The sequence below is a fragment of the Portunus trituberculatus genome, chromosome 40 (assembly GCF_017591435.1).
Source record: "Portunus trituberculatus isolate SZX2019 chromosome 40, ASM1759143v1, whole genome shotgun sequence".
NCBI classification, from domain to species: domain Eukaryota; kingdom Metazoa; phylum Arthropoda; class Malacostraca; order Decapoda; family Portunidae; genus Portunus; species Portunus trituberculatus.
Window position 1 is genome coordinate 21,999,472 of NC_059294.1, and position 15,000 is coordinate 22,014,471.

General features: G+C 43.8%; 1 protein-coding gene across 1 annotated transcript in view; it reads left to right on the top strand.

Annotated features, from left to right (window-relative positions):
- Positions 1 to 15,000, top strand: part of LOC123516231 (homeobox protein SIX3-like) — a 68,383-nt gene that overhangs the window by 1,599 nt on the left and 51,784 nt on the right. The gene's annotated exons all lie outside the window — the stretch shown is intronic.

A 15,000-nucleotide genomic window follows, 5' to 3' on the forward strand; every position in this document is an offset into this window, starting at 1 on the left:
AGTTATGAGAGCCCGAGGGGATTTTCAAGAGTAAAACACAGCTATCGACAAGTTTAATGGCACCAGTCACCTGTGGTGGTGCAAGGCTCCTATAGCCACTGTTATCATTGCTTAGGTAGAACAGGGACGCTCTGTTCTGCTCCACCTAAATATTCATATCAACACATGTCACCCAAATCAAAGCACCTAACAATGACTGACTTAAACATTTCTTGCTTTTTCTACATATTTTTCCTTTTGATTTATGATTCAGTAAGTCTTTATTTGGCTTGACAGGCCTTGATAGAGTCTGGTGCATAGGTTGAATTAATGATGGCTTTGAAATTATATTCTTAACGTTGGTTTCAAGATCTTTAATTATTATATCATTTTCAAGCTACGTCAGTATGCATATTTGGGATTGAGACGCCCTACTTCCTGACAGCTTTAGACAGAACACATTCATCGGCCAACCTGCAGACACATCCCTCGGGGCACCACCAATACTTAGCCTCCCTAATATATGTCACTGATTTATCTTGGAGAGCCAAATCCAATCTGACTGTTTTGGTTTAAGTAATGTCCACTTTGGTTAACTTCTTGAGATAAGACGCAGCGCTCATTGTGAACTTGAAGTTTGTGGAGGGTGGAGTGTTGGTCAAATGTATGCAGTATGAGAGCATTGCTATAAATTGTGTTGAAGGTTTAGTTCACTCGGAGTTCCCTGCCCCGCAGGAAACACTTGTGGAGATAACTCACTTCATCTAGACATGGAAAGTATTGGCCATCACTCTCTCCTCTCTATGATATTTTATACATTGTGAACACAGATAAGTGAATCACGCCTCGCCCTCAGCTTATTTGAGACGTTAATCCACTAACTCCAAATTTTATCGCCATGTACACGTCCTCAATTATAAACAACAAGAATATATATTTTCATCATCAATTTTATCTATCTTTCTTCTCATTTTAGTTCCCATTAAGCCTCACCTGTTTTTAGGCGTTCATTAATCTCTAATCGTGGTTTGCTTTATCATTCATCAAGATTCAATCCCCCGTAGTCCTTGCGATCCCTTCACTAATCTCACTTTTCCCCCTTCTCTCATTCATTTATTCGTTTCCTTTGTTGTTTCTTAAGTTTCATAACTTGTTTAATATACTGGTCTGTTTTTACGTTATGCTAGTCTTATCGTACTTATCTTATTCAGCTTCTTTATTACATCGTATTATCTACTTTCGAATACCTCTTTTATTTTTTATCGTATTCTTTACTTTTAACTTCGTCTTCTTCCTTTCACTATACAACTTCAACCTCCCATTCTTTCTTCTACTCACTAATGACAACCATGAATCTGCATCTTTTTTCCTGCATTCATTCTTAATATTAAAGATTCCATTACTGGCATTATCTGCCATTACAGTACTGAGCCATTCCCCCCCTCCCTCCCTCCCTCCCTCAATTACTCTTCTCTCTCTCTCTCTCTCTCTCTCTCTCTCTCTCTCTCTCTCTTCTGATTGTCTTTTCCATGGCGAGATTTTCTTTTCTTGATCTTTCATATTTTCCTATGATTTATGAACTGTTTTCATAGTATGACATGAATTACTGTTGTCTTTATTATCATAACATTCATCGGTATTATGAGTATTATTTCCATCAATATTAACACTGCTATTATCGTCATCCCTGTTACATAACTTCATCCTTAGAGAGTCCATTTGAAGCTCCGTTGATTCATAACTTTTTTTTTTTTTACCAGTAGAGAGTGAGAGGAAAAAAAATGTTATTGATGCAAAAAAAAAAAACCTAATGCGCGTTTCTGCGAGAGGGGAAAAAATTCACACAATGAATAATTAATGCTGCGTTTTGCTTGATATTAAGTGGAAGCTTTTTATACTATTTGTTTTGCAATTACATCGTGCGAATAGTTTGTGTGCATAGCCTGACTGCAAGTGTGTGTGTGTGTGTGTCCTTGCTTTATCTCTCTCTCTCTCTCTCTCTCTCTCTCTCTCTCTCTCTCTCTCTCTCTCTCTCTCTCTCTCTCTCTCTCTCAGTATTTAGATGTTATAGGAGTTATAACAAAGGGGACATGAGCGAAGTTCTTAGAATCAGTAACCAGGATAGAATCACAAATAATGGGTATAAACATGAGAAATTCAGGGCTAGGAAAGAAATGGGAAGGAACTGGTTCACTAACAGAGTGCTTGATGAATGGAACGGACTTGGTGATCATGTTGTTAGTGGTGAGTCAATTGGAAGCGTTAAAAAAAAAGATTAGACAAATTTATGGATGGGGACGGGGGTAGGATTTAAGTAGTTTTGTTCACACAGGGACTGGCCACGGGTTGGTCTGACAGCCTCTCGCAGCTTTTTAATTTTTACTTATGTTCTTATGCTCTCTCTCTCTCTCTCTCTCTCTCTCTCTCTCTCTCTTGTACTTGTGCCCTACCCTTTACTATTCCTTGTACAAATCCTCTTCATTACATTTTTTCCGCTTAGTTTCTCGATGGAAAAACTTCCTTCCTCCCTCCTCCTTTTCGTTATTCCCTCAATTTCTCCTTTCCAAGCCAATTTCTCTCGTTTATCTCCCATTCCCTCTGCACTCTTTCACCCTCCCGCACCCTCCTCTCTTCCCTTCAACCAAATCTCTCTCTCTCTCTCTCTCTCTCTCTCTCTCTCTCTCTCTCTCTCTCTCTCTCTCTCTCAGTAATCCGGCAGTGTTGTCATAGTCCCCTAATCCGCCCAAGTGACAATAGGTTTCTCCGGATTTCCGCGGCCCTCTAGCCTTTGCCCCGTCAGTGTTGCCAACGAGCGCGATGCCATCACCTCCCTAGCAGCAGCAGCAGCAGTCATTACCGCACTCGCCGACGCTACCGTTGTTTCCCGCGTGTTTCCACTATCAATATTACTGTCATTCCGGCAATAATACGTCATTCACCAGTGGCTACAATCTGTCATTTCTGTTGTAAGTCTTTGAATCGCCTGCCAGCGCAGCCATTACTGTGTTTCTTATCGTGACTAAAGGAAGATTGGGTGTATTGTCATGCTTAACTAGTCAACTGGCATGATTGTCTTCTTTTTTTTACTGTCATTACATTTTTTTTTGTAGTCATGGTGAAGCTGCAACTTTTACAGTTTCCATTATGTATCACCATACGATTAGTACGGAATGTTGATCCTTTTATTGCTCTTGTGTTCCTTCGAGCTCTGTAAAAGAACTGCTTGCCTGGAGAAAGAAAGGAAGAGAATGGGAGGTTAGTTTGTCTTCTCTATGTAATTTAAGAGACCGGTACAAAAGTCAAGTTGAAAAATAGAATAGGTGGTTTCTTTTATCTTTTTGTAGGTACTACTTGAATAAGGTACTAATACAAAAGTTAAGTATCATCTTTTCTGCATGCCTGGAGAAAGAAAGGAGGAGAATGGGAGGTTAGTTTGTTTTCTCTATGTAATTCAAGAGACCGGTACAAAAGTTAAGTTGAGAAATAGAATATGTTGCTTTTTTTTATCTTTTTTAGGTACTACGTCACTAAGGTACTAATACAAAAAATAAGTAAAATAAGAGATTACTTTCTTCTTTTCTGTGTACGTATCTATTCAAGACACTTTGGTGGTAGAGTTAAGTGTCACAAAACAGTTTTACGTGAATATTCTGAAAACTATCTATAGTAGTGGTGAAAGGGTTAAATGTGGTCAATGGTCTCTTAATAACACTGTGGACATGAACGAGGACACTGTACCTCTGTTAATACGTACAGCACACAATCCCTGCCACACATATAGCGCAGACATGCTTGTACACACTTTCCTTCTTGGATGTGTTGTCGCCATTCCTAGAAGCGTTGTTATGTGTAAGTCTTGTCAATCCTCGTCACATAAAGGAAAAACAAACATTCCACTGACATCTTTGATAGTAAATAACATAAGTTATATAGCACACACACACACACACACACACACACACACACACACACACACACACCGCGTAGTGTAGTGGTTAGCACGCTCGTCTCACAATCGAGAGGGCCGGGTTCGAGTCCCGGAAAGCGGCGAGGCAAATGGGCAAGCCTCTTAATGTGTGGCCCCTGTTCACCTAGCAGTAAATAGGTACGGGATGTAACTCGAGGGGTTGTGGCCTCGCTTTCCCGGTGTGTGGAGTGTGTTGTGGTCTCAGTCCTACCCGAAGATCGGTCTATGAGCTCTGAGCTCGCTCCGTAATGGGGAAGACTGGCTGGGTGACCAGCAGGCGACCGAGGTGAATTACACACACACACACACACACACACACACACACACACACACACGCGCAGCAATAACAACAACAACAACAACAACTACTACTACTACTGCTACTACTTCTACTATTTCTACTACCGCTACTACCACCACAACCAGAAAGCCACTTAACATCACCACCAAATAAAAACACACCACAAACACCGATATCACAAAAAAGGAAACACAACACCGTCTTTACCACCGGGCAGAAAAAAAATAAAACAATAACCAACAAACACAAAAAAGCTCATGAATCTGAAAGAAAAAAACACAACACGTATAAACAAACACACACACACACACACAACACTAGCAAGACGCAACACATTTTTTCTTCACTTATACAATACATTAATGCTTTAACTACTAAGCCTTCCAATCCAGTATAGAGTATAAAGCGCTCTAATGTAAGTTAATCAGTACTAAATCGCATTTCTACCTTAAATTTTGGATATGATTAGACCGTTTTATCGACATTAGGAAGCGTCTATGGAGGTCAGAAGATTAATGGCCAGAGTCATCACTATTTCAATCCTTACATGAGTTTCTAAAGCTGTATAAAATCACCAAATAGTTACCAGAATGCATAGGAAAACTCATCATGGTACGTACTCAAAGGGTTAAGGGCTGAGATATTTCCAAACATTAGTGACAAAAAAGAAGAATGACAATCGTTCAAATCTCTCGCTGTAACTTCAATCTGATCAAATCGTCTAAGGTCATTCTGGTGAAGCAACAACCGTCACGCTGCCTGTCACTATTACTTAAGGTCACAAGCTGCGTCATCGTCGAGGAGATAGAAGAAGTCGTCCAACTAAACGCACATATCATAACATTGTCTGGCTGTTTGGCGTCGTTGTCAGCACTGTTTGGATCTGCGTTTTGTTTACTTCATGAGAGAGAGAGAGAGAGAGAGAGTAGGAGCTGGATAAACACGGACAAAATCAGAAATAATCAGACACATTTAGAGGCAAACAACAAAAGATTAGAAAAAAGAAGAACCGAAAAGAAAAAAATAACCAAAAAAATAATAAAAAAAAAAGATAATGAAATAATCGAATTAACCAAGTACCCAATTTTCAAAAGGATTGTTGGTAACACTGCCTCAAACTGAAAGGGTGAAGGAGGGGACGTGGAGGAGGAAGGGACTGGCAACACTGCTTCAGAGAGAGAGAGAGAGAGAGAGAGAGAGAGAGAGAGAGAGAGAGAGAGAGAGAGAGAGAGAGAGAGAGAGAGAGAGAGAGAGAGAGAGAGAGAGAGAGAGAGAGAGAGAGAGAGAGAGAATGGTAAACTGCGTCGTCAGTCTGGGCTTGGTAACACTGCACCAGGCTGGGGGAGAGAGAGAGAGAGAGAGAGAGAGAGAGAGAGAGAGAGAGAGAGAGAGAGAGAGAGAGAGAGAGAGAGAGAGAGAGAGAGAGAGAGAGAGAGAGAGAGAGAGAGAGAGAGAGAGGAGAAAGTGAGCCTGTAAATACTGTATCATTCTTTGTGGGAGGGAGGAAGACAGGCTGACAATGCGACAATCAGGCTGACAGGAGAGAGAGAGAGAGAGAGAGAGAGAGAGAGAGAGAGAGAGAGAGAGAGAGAGAGAGAGAGAGAGAGAGAGAGAGAGAGAGAGAGAGAGAGAGAGAGAAAGGGCATTAATATTACAGAGAAGAATAAAAGAGGGAGAAGCATTTACTGTGTCAGACTGTAGGAGGAAGGCAAATGCATCGGGTTAGAGACGAAAGGTTGGTGGAATAGCGTTAGTGCATCAGGCTGGAGGAAAGAAGAGAGAGAATTAATACCACTGATTAGACTGACAAACGCAGGAAAGAAACACAACTGAATTACCAACCTAAGATAAACTAGAGGATAAGACTGACAACCCTATTACTTTTGGGAAAATAATAACACCTTGTCAGTCCGAAAAATGTTGTAACACTGCGCCAGCCTGACTAATGCGATGGTAACACTGCGTCAGGCTGAGTGAGGGAGGAGAGATGGGGGGGAGGGGGCAGCGCTGAGGACTGACAGGTAACGCGTGATTGATTTACCTACGACTTGCGGTGCTGGTTGCTCACTTTTTTGTGAAGAGGGAGTGCCTGGGGTGTGGGAGAGCAGAAGGGAAAGAGGAAGAGCTGGGGAGTGGTGGGAGAGGAGGAGGAAGGGATGGAGTGACTGAAGATGGGGAGGGGAGAGGAAAAAAGATGGGCCGGAGGAGGAGGAAGGGAGGAGCATAGTGGAAGAGAGGAGGAGAGGGTGGATTGTCTGACGGGAGGGAGGGATGGGAGGGAAGGGAGAGAGGGAAGGGGAGTCTCGGAGAAGAAAGAAAAGTGTTTTGTTTCTCGGCAGAAATTGGTTCTCTGGAGTTGATTTTTTCCCCTAGAAACAGGAGGAGAGGAAGCAAAAAGGAGAAGGAAGGAAGAGGAGGAAGACGAGTGAAGTTTACCAAGGATGATCTTTCTTGTGGAAGGAAAATTATTGGTTTCTCAAGAGTGCGTTTCATCTTCTGGCGGGGAATAAACAAATCTATAACACGGGAAGAGTTCATGTGTGTGTGGGGGAACGTTTTACTTAACACACATATACTTGTTGTCAGTAGAGACGAGCGAGGGATCAATACCATCACTTACTACTACTACATACACTGCCAGTCGATGATCACTAAAGGCTGACATAACATACGTGTGGATCATATTAATATTTTCGTGACAACTTAATGAAATGCGCTACTGAATTACGGTGTTAATAATTACGTTCTTGGATGTTTTTTTCGTATACATGACACTATACGACGATCAAGGACAGATGAAGGGTCTAGTTTACAATGTGACGGTTTTAATGATACCTAATGAGTGACGATGGGACAAGAGAACCACCGTAAGAATAGATACAGAGAGACGTGTTGATTAAAAGAGGCAGACACGGAGACGAAGCTCGGAATTATCAACATAAAGGCTTTGTTCAACCCTCCATCACACCACAGCCATGAACAGCCACTCAGTCAACCAGTCAGCTCACCACCAGCCATAGCCCACCACTACCACAGACAGCCAGCCAACTAACCATAACCAGTCAGTCATCCAGTCACAACCAACCACAGCCCACCAAAAGACAGTTAGCCAGCCAGTCAGCCAGCCACAATCCACAATAGGCAGCCAGTCAGACAGAAACAATAAACTGTAGCTAGTCAACCAGTCAGCCAGTCACAGTCCACCACAATAAGCCAGTTAGCCAGCCAGACAGCCAGCCAGCCCACAGCCCACCACAGCCAGACAGCCGCACGCCTCCCGAAAGATGACAGTCATTTAGGTTGGCGATGACAGTTATTGTCTCCAGGGCTACAGACAGCTTTCCGAGGGAGGGAGGGAACATCATCCACTTTCTCTCTCTCTCTCTCTCTCTCTCTCTCTCTCTCTCTCTCTCTCTCTCTCTCTCTCTCTCTCTCTCTGTGTGTGTGTGTGTGTGTGTGTGTCAAAGGGTTCTCTTTCTCTAATGTGCAGTCTCAGGTGGCAAAACTAACTTGATAGAGAAAAGCATGCAGTCTATATCTCTCTCTCTCTCTTCAACTTTCTCTCCGGTAGACGCAACTAATCCTACAACTAATAGATCCTTTTATCTGGATTTCTAAAGATTTCGTACCATTTTTTTTCCCCTTTTCCGTAAAGACTCATATTTTTCTTGTCATTTTCTATATTTCTTCCCACCACCTTTTGTACTTCCTTCGTTCCTTTCCCTTTCTCATGTTTTCTTGCTCGCGGAGGAAAGAGGAACTGAGGTACGGAAGGGAGAGAGGGAGGGGAGAAGGAAGAAGAGGCGGAGAAGGGCACAGAGGTAAATGCTGGAGAGGAGAGAGAAGGAAGGGAGAGAAATATGGCCATTGTGTGACAGGAGGTGACAACTTATTACTTGAACCCCTTTCACGGAGAGGGACGCACAGTGATGAGAAAGGAGACGGAGGGAGGAAAGGAGGACTAGGGCGAAGGAAAAGATGAGGAGGAGGAGGAGGAAGAGGAGATAGAGAAGGAGGAGGAGGAGGAGGAGGAGGGAGAGGGGAAGTAAGTTGAGAAGTATATATGAAACGTGTAAAAGAGAATGGAGATACTTACTACTGGAAAAAAAAGAGGAAATGGTCGAGTTTTTGATACGAAAGGATACACGCATGAGGTGAACCTACGTATAGAACTGAACGAAGACAATGTGTAATCTGTTGCGTAATTAGCGTGAGAACTGTTCTGTTACGTAGCTTCAACGAACATAAGGACGTAAGGGAAAAGGAAGCCAGTAATGTTACAAGTGGCAGTTCCTGTGAAATGCGATGGCCACCTAGAGTTTCCTGCTCGTTTATAAATGATTTAATGTTTCTGCGTCAAAGAGCGAATGATATAGAAATAAAAATCTGAGAAAACATAGCAATAAGTTTAACGTCATCCCCCCCCCACACACACACACAGTCAGTCATACGGTTCTGCCACAGTTTTATTTTTTTCTTTATATGTAAACTATGGAAATAGGAATTATATGCATAGTAATCGTGAGTGTCCGGCCGCCCGTAAAATTGCAACACCAGCGTGGCCGAAACTACTCAGCCAAAATGAAGAATTAACCAAATCCATACAATACATGAAAAAAGTAAGTAAAAAAAAGTAGCCTCGTTTCCCATCAAAATATAATATAGTTTACCCAGTCATGTAACTTTACCTAAGCTGTCTTATGATTTACATGTATTTTGTGGGCGAAACAGTTATAAAAAAAAGTTGTGTTGTTTTGCAATTGTTTTCAACGCAATGAATAACAATAATTGCGCGGGGTGATGCAAGGAAGGGTGAGAGAGGGACGGGCGAGGCGTGGCGGGCTCTGTGTATTAATGTTACCGGTGTTTTGTGGCTGTGATAGGCGGCGTGATGTGACAAGCTGATGTGTCGTGATGTGATAGTGTGGTGCAGCAGTCTGGCTTGCTGTGGTGTTTTGTAGTGACGCTGTGGTATGACAATATGTGATTATTCCATTGACTCAGTGAGTGAGTGATAGAAATGAACATGTATAGATCAATTGCTTCCTTAAATCTTTCAATGTGTTTTGATGTTATTACCTAAAGTACCACGACAATAGTGATGTGCGGCGGTGGAAAGGATGATGTGGCTAAGGTTACGCAGGTTATGTACTGCAACTGACGGTACTGTGTGTAGTGTGGGCCGAAGATGCGTTAGTTTGATGAAGTCTGATGATATGAATGTGGTCTGAACTGAGTAGCATGCAGAGTGTTCGGTGTTGTAATGGTGCTTCTAATGGAGTACCGGTGTAGTGTTACGGTGCGATGTAGGTTTAATAGGTAATGTGGAGGAGTTGTATCAGCTTGACGTTCGAAAACCCTTTACTGACTTTAGATTGTCTTCTTCATTTATTCCATTCACTCGTTTTCTTCCTAACCATCTCTCTATCTCCCCTACCTACGTCGTGGAATGCCGTTAAGTGTTCAGTATGATAAATTTTGGTAAGATAACAAAAAGGAAATACCAGATTTGTATACAACATTGCGCCAACCATACATGCGGTATGGTATAAGGAAAAACCGTGATATGTATGGCGGTGGTGCGTCGTGGCGGAGGGTGAAGTGCTTACAAACGCATTTCTTTTAGTATGTTGCATGTTGGGTTCCTGTGTGACATGAGACAGCGGTAGAGAGGCAGTGCTGTGGTGGTGGATGCTGTGTGGTTGTGTATAGTGGTGTTTGGTGATTTGTGATGATGTGTGGTGGTCTGTGGTGGTGTGTGTTGGTGTGTGGTTGTGTGTAATGGTGTTTGGTGATTTATGGTAGTGTGTGGTGGTGTGTATTGTATGTAGTGGTGTTTGGTGATTTGTGGTGGTCTGTGGAGGTGTGTGGTTGTGTGTAGTGGTGTTTGGTGATTTGTAGTGATGTGTGGTGGTATGTGGAAGTGTGCGGTTGTGTGTAGTGGTGTTTGGTGATTTATAGTGGTGTGTGGTTGTCTGTGGTGGTGTGTGGTTCTGTGTAGTGGTGTTCAGTGATTTGTAGTGGTGTGTGGTGGTGCGTGGCGGTGTGCGAGCAAGGGAAGGGAAGCGGTTTGGTGCGGTGCGGCCTCTATATGATTGACCTCGTAAAGTTCCGAACCCGAGGCCGACAAGGGAAGACTTGCTGGCTGCGGTCCTCCTATTTTGTATTGATTTTGGAAGAGCTCAGGTCACTCACTCCTCCTCCCCCTTCCTACCTACTCTCCCTCCCTTCCTTCTTCCCTTCCTTTCCTTCCTCTGGTCCCCTTTTCCTTTATGGCGTAACTTCGAAGGCATCCTCTGTCTGTCCGTGTCTCTCTCTCTCTCTCTCTCTCTCTCTCTCTCATCACCGTAACCGCAGCTTGTGACAACTCAATACTCACTTTTCAACCGCTCGGCCGCAGCTCAAACCAAACACTGACCACAATCACTCTCTCGGAGGCACGACATCCAATTATGTACAGGTAATTAATGCAGCTTGACACACACACACACACACACACACACACACACACACACACACACACACACACACACACGGTAGCTCAGTGGTTAGAGCGTTGGCTTCACAAACCAGAGGACCGGGGTTCGATTCCCCGGCCGGGTGGAGATATTTGGGTGTGTCTCCTTTCACGTGTAGCCCCTGTTCACCTAGCAGTGAGTAGGTACGGGATGTAAATCGAGTTGTGACCTTGTTGTCCCGGTGTGTGGTGTGTGCCTGGTCTCAGGCCTATCCGAAGATCGGAAATAATGAGCTCTGAGCTCGTTCCGTAGGATAACGTCTGGCTGTCTCGTCAGAGACTGCAGCAGATCAAACAGTGAAACACATACAGACACACACTTTCATCCTTATCTCACTGTTTTCTATATACGTTATGTAACAAGGGACACTATGATATTTTTTCTACGTGTTTGTCAACTAATTGTACTTTTGTGAATGTAGGATGCAAATGCTAATGGTACTATACTAACTACTAGCAATAAGGTACTATTTACTTTCAATTCTAGGGTTGAGGCGAAAATATACATAAGAAAATTAAGCATCCAAAAAATGGGGATAGTAAAAGATTTCAAGTATCAGAGTAGTTTATGTAATTGTTGATAAGTAAGTCTATATATGAATTTTGAAATGAATGGTGTAGGAATAATCCAGACCATCTCCATGTGTGTGTGTGTGTGTGTGTGTGTGTGTGTGTGTGTGTGTGTGTGTGTGTGTGTGTGTGTGTGTGTGTGTGTGTGTGTGTGTGTGTGTGTGTGCAGGTGAATCAGCAATAATTACCCAGCCATCACCACCTGTTTAGCGAGCAGCACAACGTAACGTAACCATCAACAATCACACGGGAATGTTTGCCGCTCACGCCTTACACACACACACACACACACACACACACACACACACACACACACACACACACACACACACACACACACACCCTACTCAATCCACCCACCCACCCACACTCACATACCCACACACGAACACACACAACACTAAATCACCTGCGTTAACCAGCTAAACCACATTACCCAATTATTACCTACACACACACACACACACACACACACACACACACACACACACACACACACACACGATATACCCACCACTCATCACCCTCACGCCTCTAATCACCACCCCCCTGCCAGCCACCACCGCACTAACCACACATTAACCACGCACACAAACACCCGTCCTCTCTCTCTCTCTCCATCCCTCTCTCTCTCTCTCTCTCTCTCCGTCCCTCCCCGCCTACTTAGCAGCCCACAAACCCTCACAAAATTCTATCCACATGTCAAGGACTCCAAGGTTCCCGTTCAAGATGAAGAGCTTATCCCTTCACCGCGAATACCAATGTGCTAAGTCCGCGCGAGTCTTCTTCTCCAAAATGGACCTTCTAACACAGAGCCACAAGTCCCCTTTTGCTCCCGGCCACTCCCCAGGCAAGGACATGTTATTATCACCGGAGTGGGGAGTACCGGCAGCCTCCTTCCTTCCCCCCTGTGCCTCCCGTCTGCCTCTGTCTTTCTCTCTCTCCTTCCTTCCCTCTTGTGATGCCTGTCCAGGGATGTCGTCCTTAAGGCGTGGTGCCCTAAGGGAGTTTTTCGGGCAAGCGGTAGCGACTAGGAGCTTTATTATCCCAGGGGAAAAAGTTACGCGAGTGTGCCAAATCCCTCGGACCGGGAGAGAGAGAGAGAGAGAGAGAGAGAGAGAGAGAGAGAGAGAGAGAGAGAGAGAGAGAGAGAGAGAGAGAGACTGTGAAGAGAAAGAATTGAATCATTGTTAATTTCGGTTTAAACTCTCTCTCTCTCTCTCTCTCTCTCTCTCTCTCTCTCTCTCTCTCTCTCTCTCTCTCTCTCTCTCTCTCTCTCTCTCTCTCCTTCCTACCTACCTACCTACCTACCTACCTACCTCTATCTGAGTCTGATGGAGAATATTCTTAGCGGGACGATCTCGAGCAGGCGGAAGGGTGGGAGGAGGTCTGCGTGTTTACCCCGAGGCGATAAGGGCGACATGAAGGGGGCGAGGGCGGGATTGTTAAAAGTAATGAGGCATCCTTACCGGTGTCAAAATACGATAGTAATGCGCGCTAAACCCCTAGACAAACTTCCGCCCGCTGGAGACAAGAGAGAGTGAGAGAGAGAGAGAGGGAGGGAGAGGGAGGAAGGAGCACAGAAAGAGAGGGAAAGAGAGGAGGATGGTTGAATAAGGGCAAGAGGGGGAGCGAACATTTGGAGCTATTTAGATAACAATACAGAGTGCTTGGGAGAATAACACTGAGAGAATTATTGAGGTTTTGGTTTGAGATGGTGGATGTGACAGCGGAGGGGAGATACAGGCGGTCTGTGGAAGTTGCCATGGTAGTGGTGGAGTGAAGGAGGAGAGGATGTCGGGAACGGTGCATTTAGAAGTGGAGTGAAAGGAAGTGACTAGTGGATATATACTGTGGAGTGTTTTGTGCTATGATAAGTTTACCCAGCGGTGGATTATGAGTATGTAATGAGTGGAATTGAGGAGTGGATGGCTGGCTCGTGAATGGATGTATGGATGGAAGGGTGGATGAAAGTTGAAAAGTGGTAGTGACAGGATTTATGGTGAAGTGAGGAGGAAAAAAACGAGTAAAGAAGAAAAGAAACATGGAGTCACATTGAGCTTAGGAGTGAAGTGGAGAGGAGTGGTTGGTGGAAGGGTGGACGATAACGGAAAAGTGGTTGTAATGGGAGTTGTCCTGAGAATGGAAGAGAGCGAGTGGAAATAGTGAAAGAGATCTAGCTTGTTCTATGTAATGTGTTCAAACTTCTTAAGCTGATTTTCAAGACGAGTGGTTTTCTAAGTAGGTACTCTTTCTTTCAGTCTTAGCTGGATTGTGAGCTGCTTGTGCTTGGTGAGTGTGTGTGTGTGTGTATGGGAAGGTGTATGGTGGTGAGTGCAGGAAGTGGTGTTGTGTTAGTGGTGGTGGTGATGGTGGTGATAACGTTTGTAGTGAAGAAGTGTTTGACGGAGTTGATGGTGATGATAATGATGACGGTGACAACGATGATGATATAGGTACTACTACTACTACTACTACTACTACTACTACTACTACTACTACTACTACTACTAATAATAATAACAGCAATAAAAAGACCATGAGTATCAACTTTCACGAAAAATTCTCAATGAAGCGCACTCTCTCTCTCTCTCTCTCTCTCTCTCTCTCTCTCTCGCTGTGGTGGTGGTACTATGTGTTACCGCGTTACTGCTGCGGTGGAGGAAGGAGTGTTGTTTGAGGCTCGCAGGGGAGTCAGGGTGAGGAGGATCAGTTGCTCGTGACCTTTGCTATATTCCCTAATGACTTCTAGTAGCAACAGCAGCAGCAGCGGCGGTGGTAGTGGTGGTGGTGGTGGTGGTAGTGGTGGAGAGGAGCCAAGACGGGAGGGTTCGCTCAAGCCTTCCTTCCTGCTCCCGCCCAATCCCTTCTTTTTTCCGGCCAATTTTCTTCGTTTCCGCCCAATCCTGCGAAGTCTCGAAGGAATCTCTCCGTTTCTGCCCAATCCTGCTTCGTTTCGGCTCATTCGTTCCCTTTTGTGGACCGTTTTCAGTTGTTTCTTGTATATTCTATTTTCGAGTGTACTTTCCCTTTTTTTTTTTTTCCTGATTCTACACACTTCTTTCCTTTCTTCTTTCTCTTTCTATTCGTCTTTCTCTCTTCGCTATTTGTACGGTACTTGTTCTTGTCCTAGTTATCGTTGGCCTGTTTTTTTTTTTCTATTTTTTTGTTTCATACTGTACAATCTTATTTTTTTTTCTTTTCTACAGCAATTTTTTTTGTTCTTCTTGTTCTTCTGTTCTTTGTTGTTCTTGTTAGGCCTCTCATTCTCTTCATTGTCTTGTTGTTGTGAATGTTTTTTGTTGGACTTTTTCGTCATCATCATCATCATCGTCATCATCATCATCGTCATTATCTTGTTCTTGCTATTTTTCTTGTTTTTGTCCTTTTTTTGTTCTTCTCCTTCTTCTTCTTTTCCTCTTATTCCTCGTCTTATTGTATCACTTTAATCTTTTCCTTTTCTTTCTCCTCCTCCTCCTCCTCCTCCTCCTCCTCCTCCTCCTCCTCCTCCTTTTCTTCCTTCTCCCATTCCTTGTGTTCTCGTATCACTTTAATCACACACAACACCTGTCCACATCACCTTCACTTCCTCGCCTCCTGCGTTGTGTGATTGAGTCTTCCTCTCTGCCCTTCTTTCTTTCCTTAAACTTTTCCATCCTGTTCTCG